Source organism: Acanthopagrus latus, chromosome 23, assembly GCF_904848185.1.
Source record: "Acanthopagrus latus isolate v.2019 chromosome 23, fAcaLat1.1, whole genome shotgun sequence".
Classification (NCBI taxonomy): Eukaryota; Metazoa; Chordata; class Actinopteri; order Spariformes; family Sparidae; genus Acanthopagrus; species Acanthopagrus latus.
In genome coordinates this window covers 11,919,372-11,927,479 of record NC_051061.1, presented here as the reverse complement: position 1 = coordinate 11,927,479, position 8,108 = coordinate 11,919,372, and the positions used below count along the sequence as shown (strand labels likewise).

At 41.5% G+C, this 8,108-nt stretch overlaps 1 long non-coding RNA gene across 2 annotated transcripts in view; it reads right to left on the bottom strand.

Annotated features, from left to right (window-relative positions):
- Window positions 1–210: 210 nt before the first annotated feature.
- LOC119014102 overlaps window positions 211–8,108 on the bottom strand; it is a 34,264-nt gene continuing 26,366 nt past the window's right edge. The window contains exons 2-4 of one of the 2 annotated variants that reach the window (XR_005072881.1): window positions 1,938–2,496; window positions 734–805; window positions 211–352 (exon numbers count right to left, since the gene is read on the bottom strand). This is a non-coding gene — a long non-coding RNA (uncharacterized LOC119014102). Of the gene's footprint in view, window positions 806–1,937; window positions 2,497–8,108 lie in introns of both variants that reach the window. The other variant, XR_005072880.1, reaches the window with a different exon arrangement.

The window sequence follows — 8,108 nt, the reverse complement described above, 5'->3', positions numbered from 1 at the left end:
CTTCTCTGAAATCCTAACTAATGCACAGAGAAGTGATACTGCAGAATATTGTGATGTCACAGCAGGGTTGACCTTTGACCTTTTGGATATAGAAATACCACTTCCACATTTTGTCATAGGAAACATTTGTGTGAAATGTTGTCATTATTAGCATATCAATGCTTGAGTTATGAACTTGACCTTTGACCACCAAAATCTGATCATTTCTTTCTCCCCTCAAGGTGTGTCTGAGATACCCTGATGACGAGAATGGAACGGATGGATGGACCGCCCGCAAACATCCCAACACAGTGTGTCTGGCCACGGCTGTCACCGTTGCGGAAGCGTAAGACGTGTCATTCCTGCTGGAGAGCTGTTTGAGATTCAAATTGAGACTTCAATGAGCCAAGGGCACGCCCCTTAAGTGTATCCTCTAGTGCCTCAGAGATTAAGATCATTGCTCTCATGAGGCGCAGGAAGACTCCTATAATGATCCAGTCCACGCACCTAGAGTTGTTCTATCGTCCTCACTGCTTTGTCCTCCAAAACATAAGTGACTACAAGATAAATCAATCTGCCATCATGTGGAACCTTCAACTCTCTGTGCCCCTTCAACTCCCTCCATCAGACTCCTACCACTATCACTTTGCCACATGATTTATTGAGGCCCTTCCACTGTGGGGCATGAGAGGTTACAAACAAAAGAGGTGTATTGTGTCCCCTTGATAGACTTATCTTGACAAAGTAGCTTTACCTTGGTTTAGCCATTTTCTTTTTGGCTCAGGCCGCAGGCTTCTGACAATCCAACCCGGCCATCCCCACCAATCTGAAGACAGTGGAAGGTTGGTGGAGAGAGAGGGAAATTATGAAAATATTTTCAGAGGCAGCGATGCAAGGCCACTCGAATTAGGGTGCTAATGTAGCGTTGCCCATAAGTGCGAAATGGCATTGAGGCAGCGGGCACCGCCAGCGGCGTTGCCATTAGGGCTCATTTTCCACTCTTAATGGCACAGGCACCTTGTTTAATAAGCATGGATTACAGGTCATAAAGGGCAATGGAGCACGGAGAGCCACACAGGCTGAGAGGAGGATAAGGGGAGGGAGGGATTGCCTGAGGAGAGGAGAAAGATAAGAGGGTGGAAGAGCGCCCCATGAGAAAGAAGAAGAGACAAATGATGACGGGGGATACTTGACAAGGGAAAGGCAAAAGAAGAGAGGATAAGGGGTAAAGAAGGAATGCCAAGGAAAAACGGTGTATTGGCAACTTATTGGAGATGTGAAATTTACAATAAGAAATCAAGAAAATCCATATTTTTGACAGTAATCAGTGTTAGTCATGTAATGTCAAGGAACTGTCGCTGATTGAGGGATTAAGATTATATGTTTATTTCATGCAGCAAAATTGAAATTGCTACTATGTAAGGCCTACACATTATATGGGTCAAACATATTATTTCCTCTATTTTCCTGTGATAACTTCAAGTTCAGTTTTATTCATGTTCCCAAGATGATGAGAATTAGTAGCCGAGGCTATTTAAGACACAAAAGACCGCTGGATCCATCGTGTTATGTGTAGTAATGTCAGATGAACACAAGTATATTGATCATCGAATCACTTTCATTTTAAGTTAAGGCCTGACAAAAGCTAAAAGTTGCAGTTGTGGATAATATACACATCAGTGTACATAATAAAACATATACTGTATGTAATAATGATGTGTTTGAGCCATGACCATTAAGAGCTTCTGTATCTCACAATCCTCACCTAAAGATCCAACAGCCAGTAATCTGACCGCTTGTGTTTCAAATGGCTTGAAATGAAAATGTGTGTGTAGGAAAGTTTAACATGTGTCAGTGATCAAGCCACGTGTTTCCATTTCTTTTATGATAAATCTGTTTCTTTCAGTGTCATCTCGTCACCTATTGTTACAATGTAAGGATGCTGATAGATTCTGTACCTGACAGACAGCGTGATCCTTCCCTCATGAGAGGCAATCACACAGACTTCCTGCGACAAATTACATGAAAAACAGCCGGCATCTGTAAATATCTATATTTATCAGAAACTGATTGCCTGATACTTCTCAGAGTGCGTTTCAAACTTTTGATTGCACGCAGAACAACTTCGAAAGTAGGAAACCATTCATTCAGCCTGATGTTACTTGTCTATTCTGAGCATGACTGTTCAAGGGAAAAAAAACAATAAGTTGATTGAACTCAACATAAGCCTCTTGGTATTATCTTAGAAAAATAAGGAATATGTGAGTGCTATCCTTAAATTGCGTCCCATTGCTGTTCTTGGGGAAAATAGACATTAGAGTGTAAATTACTTTGCAAAGTTTCTCACATTTCCCCGCTGGCTGGGGATTATGCCATGTTGAGGAATTCAGAGAGGATCACTGATGTCGTGGATGAAAATCTGAGATGCGCCTGCTCCCTCTTTCCCGCATACGATTCACGTTCCCTCTCTCCAAGGCACTGATGGATTTCTTTTTAAAAGGATGAGCAATTTCGCAGCTGCAAATTCAGAAGAAAAATGAAAATCGAGTTTTAGTTTGTACGAGACAAATGTTGTTTTGCTGTGTCCTGGATATTTGTAAGGCAGAGATGTATGCTGTGAGGAATGCATTCACATGAACCATTTTGGCACGCTTCACACAAATAGGCGCTCATATTTAACAGAGACGCTCAAACATGTGACCTCACACACGGACACCTAACACACACACACACACACACACACACACACACACACACACACACACACACACACACACACACACACGCCCTGCTCCTCATCAGGCTCATCTCTCAACCCTCAGGCTCCGAGCCAATTAGTTCACACCGGAGGATATTAATTTCTTCCTTGGCCCAGTGGGAGATCATAGACACCACTATTATTCACTCGTCGTGACTTAATGGTAACCCCGTGCTGGGATCATGAAGGATTTATCATGTTATTCCGGGCTTTTTACTACCTGTTGATGAACTTAGAATCCAGTCACCACTCTTCGCCGCGACACTCAGCTGGGTCTGGTCGAACAGTGACGGATTAGAAGTGTTGGTGAAGAGGTGCGTCGGGGGTACGACGCTGAGGTGACAGACCATCTGACACCCTCGTTCTCAACGAGGCTGCTCCAGGAGTTCAAGGTGGAGCTCAGTTTTGCATGTATATGATGTTATAGCTTCAGCTCAGTAATGCATCTGTGATCTCCCATAGGCAACCGTGATATATGTACATATATGTAATAAGAATAGTGTAATAAACTAAAATATACTGTATGTCCTGCCCATACCGTCACAAATACAGTATATCATTAATTACAAAAAACATGTATGTATATAATACAAACTATGAATTAGCATGAATGTATAATTTCTTAAGTACATAAACTGTAAATTAAAACTTGATCTTATATATATTTTGATATAGGAACACATGCAAAATCTACTATATATGTGTAGGTATAAATATCCAGTATACAAACTATACATAATATGCATATAATAGTATGCACATAAATATGAAAAATATATAATTTGATTGCACATGCACATCTTAACTATGTGTTTGTATAAAGTCTAATATGAAAATATACATATATGTTTGAATATTACATACATGTTAAAAATGTGTTGTGTTATTTGTCATGTACATATGCAAATTCTATTGTATATGTAGTTGTATAAATGTCCTATATACAAACTATACATATATGCATCAAATAATAAGTACATATATATGAACAATTCATCATATTAGTATTTAAATATATATGTATATATGCATTATTACTGTGGGCACTTAATTTCTGTTAAAACTGATGTGTTTACAGAATTACATGTATATTGTTAACATGGATGGCCACAGCATATTATTCCATAATGTGTTCTCAACCTATTCCTCCATACAATCAAGCACAATTGAATGAAAAATCCTATATTGCCTTACAGGTAACATATATGGCAGCATCACTGTTAATATATGGGCATATATGTCATACATTACATTTCCATATGGGCTAATTATCATGTCCATCACATTTACAATGTCAAAATGATGAATCACCCTTAATCAGCCTTTTAGTCAAATGAAGACACATCTGCATGCACAGCTGCACTCATCGGCTATGAAGGGATTACTATTCAACAAAACCTACAACTCATCAGACTAATAGATAAATAAATAGAAAGTCAGAATAGTATTAAAGAGGATCATATAACATCCAGCAAACAGCTGCAGTGAGGATACAGTTGTTGAATACTTCATTTTGTACTGAGCTGTGCAACAAACCCTACCAATTCTCTGTTCTACAACCCCCCTGGGGTACTTTACAGTTAAAGTTGCTTAAATTTGCGCCATGTACAAATGATCACCCGATAGAAAGACACAAAAAAACAACAACAACAACAACAACAAAAAAGAGAAGGCAAAGTGAGATCTCCTAAAGACAGTAATTAGATAACAACTTTGGATTCTAGATGGAAATTAGAGTAACATGGAGCTGAATGCAAGTGGATGAAAAATGTGGGCGTTTGTGACTGAATATCGTTTTATCTCAAATGCTCAGCCTGGTTATGACTCCACTTTTGAGAATATTTCTTGGAGATCGTAGGCGTTCACACCTCTCTCTCCCCTCCATATGAAAACTCCATGGCAACCCTTTTCTTTTGAGAATGATGGAGGGAAAAAAAATGTGTTTGGTATAATATGAAAGTTTTTTTTAATCATATCATGTCATTTTAAAACTTTGAAATAAGTGATACCATTCAGTATTCCACGAATACGGAAATAACCCAAGACACTAAGATTCTCTGCTGGTGGCTCTGTGAAGCTGTCACTTGCACAGCAGGGCTTTGAGCTAATGCTGTCTTGCTTGCAATGATAATGCTAACACGCTTATGTTAGTGCCTACTTTTCTTAATGTCCGGAGACGAGGCGAGGAAAAAGAAGCCGCTGGATTGAAAGTCTTTGGTGTGTGCTGAGCTGAGTCAGAGGCTGAGCTCAACGTAAACAAAGGCACACACACACCCTCTGTGCTGCTTGCTAGCAAAACATAGATTGACTGGAATTGAAATCCGATGATGCCGCTGAAGGAGAAGTCAGGGGATCTTGTTTGGGGACCATGAACGTTTGTGTCAATCCAGCCCGAGCGCTGGTCCAACTGAGAAGCATCGCAAGAGCCACGCCGCTAGCATGACTGAAAACGAATGCACCATCTAATTGTCTTATTCCCTCATCATCACTTTACCGTCGACACAATCGCACCCACATTAGTCACATAAATATGCACCATATGGTGTCGGTAACCCCATAAACCCAGAATCTTCACAGTTGCTTAATTGCTTTTTCTTGGCTCTCAGCTGGGCGCGTCGCTCCATATTATCAGTATCATAGCCTACCATTTACATAATACGGTGTCAGTGTTTCAGAGCACAGACACGTTTCATTGTTTCAGAGAGTCATGCCAAAGCACACACGCCATTATGTGCCATGGCCGAGGCTAATTCACAATATCCTGCGGCAAGCTACGGGCAGTTTGCTTCTCACAGTGTGATATTTGCGATCTAATACGTTTGTTCGGGGAACAGGAAATGTAGTGTGTGTACTGTGTGCACGAGGATATAAGACACACACAGACAAATTTACAGAAAAGCAGGCGACGGACACACTCATACATACATAATGACACGCTGGCTGCAGAGCGTTGAGGTGGGCAGCTGATATAGTTTGTTTAACATATTGCTGCTGTGTTTGAAGTACCTGACTGCAGCCCAGGTTTGCCATCCCTCAAAAGAATCCTGCCTGTGCAACATTTATGAGACGCGAGGAAAACGAAGCCCGAGGAGCGTCTGTCATCGCATTATGCTGACGCCTTCAACAAAGACGGTAAAAACACTGACTAACTGGACCCCCGCAGTGTTACACATATTTGTGATGGATAACAGCAGACTCGCGCAATCTGTTCTCTCACCTCCTCCTCGCAAGAAAGAGGGGAGATCAAATTAGTTAATCCCTGCGAAAAAAAAGAACTTTTAGCGTGTTCAGCACAAAGTGTTGATCAATGCTGTTAGATAGCCCATCTTACACCCTAAGCCCTGGCACTGCTTCACATCGGATGAAAGCGGCGATGATTTGCTGTGAATCAGCATTTAGCCACCTACACAACCTTGGAACGCCGGTGGACCTGTAGCCTTTAGATCGCACCGTGCAAACTCTCCCACCTGCTGGATAAATCAGCGGCAAAGTTTCTTACAGCTCTACACAGCAATGAATGAAGTTGACACAAGACTTGTTGTCCCCTGACTTAAAGGGGTAGCATCTGTTACAGTAGCACGTTGGCGACAATATCTAAGCTTATGGCGTCTTACGTGCACCTTGTCCGGCTCTCACTTGTGTTACCAGCTGAGCGTCCCCTTTAAGGAAGGTGCTGTGTGTGGGAAGTGAGTCTCTCCCCTGTGTGAGTAAGAGATGCCAGCATGTTGTGCAATCAGAAAAAAAGATCATGCTATTAGTAGTTATTATTATCTGAGTCAGTGATAACTAAAAGGCTGTTTGTTGTCTTCCCTGGCCCAAAAGTAAAAAAAAGACCCTACATACATACATAAAAAGGCTACTACAGTGTTTGTAACAAGCGTGGATTAGATGATTGGTTGTCAAACATGACTGCCCAAACCAGCCTGAACTCAGCTGGAGCAAACAGAGCCTTCTCATGATAGGGTGTCATCAAACATGACCTTAAATTTTTTTGTCCCTTCACTGACTCGGCTCCACGGATTACCTCGCTATATTTGTAAGCACAAAATAAAATGAAATGGGAAAAGATTTTTTGCACCTTGAAAATGGTGACTTTTCAAAAAATTATTCATGACAAAAAATGATTCCACTGAAATCTGATTTTGAGTCAGTGGTTCAAATGACCTAGAAGCTATTGAATAAGACGGGTGCAAAGTGAATGGGATGGATCAGAGGTGAAATCTGACTAAGTGTCAAAATCCATTTATATTATTCTAACCTTTGACCTTATGTCAAATCATTTCCTTCACAGGTTAGCTCATCATTCTTTATCTTCATGGTGCCTTACTCTATCACAGGTACACATCTGGTAACATTTCACTGCAGCAGTGTGGAGAGATCTCTCCTTAAAATCACCTCCAAATGAATAAACTCTTTTTATAGGGACAGAGTAAGACATCATCTCTCTAATCCTAACCCTAGGTTGAAAAGACATGTTAGATTTAAAATTGAACCCACTTCCCAAATAGAAGTTAACACTATAATCCTGGTTGCTGCTCACATGGGAAATCATCCATTTGGATGATATTTTCAGATCACTGTATTTTGGATTTTTGACACGGCAAAAGATTAAGACATGACACAGGTCACTGCTGGACTCGCTCCTCACTCAGCGGTCACGTTCAGGAATAAAAGGATAAGACTGCCCGCTCCTATAAGTTCATTTACCGACACTATGGACGAGTCTCATGGCAACAAATTGCGAGAGGCCATGTGTGATATTAAGAGAGGGGAGGAAACAGGGTTTGAATGAAACATAAAAGGAAAAGTGTGTGTGTCTGTGTGATACGCAAAGTCTCTCCTCTCCAAAGCAGGGCATATTATAATCAGCTCGGAGCCTGGGGACTCGGGGAGTGAACAACATGTGCACAAGCAGAACTGGGGAGTCTGGATTTGTGTGGACCAGACTGCAAAGTATTCCTCTGTGCATAAGACATATAGAGGGATGAACCTGCACAACCTGTTTTATGATCTCACTTCCAGTCCGATATTGTAGAAAGTTTTTTTTTTTTTTTGCCTCGACAGATTTGCACACGTGAGGCCGCGTGTTGGTGCATAAACTGACACCGTGTAAACTTGTGTTAGCGAGAGAGAGACAGATGCAGGCTATAATGGCTGAGATGGGAAGTCTAGTTAAATGCCTTGGCCTTGGGAAGAAGCCTGCTGGAATCACTGGGCTGTCAACCTGCCAGTACCCATGGGAGCAGCCGGTGCCCAGGAGGCTTTGCTCTGAAGCTGCAGGGAGAGAGGCTTTGATGGTACTCCTCTATTAGGAGCGACTCGCTGCCTATAGAAATGGGGTATTAAGTAGTGCAGGTCTGGCTGTTGGTTA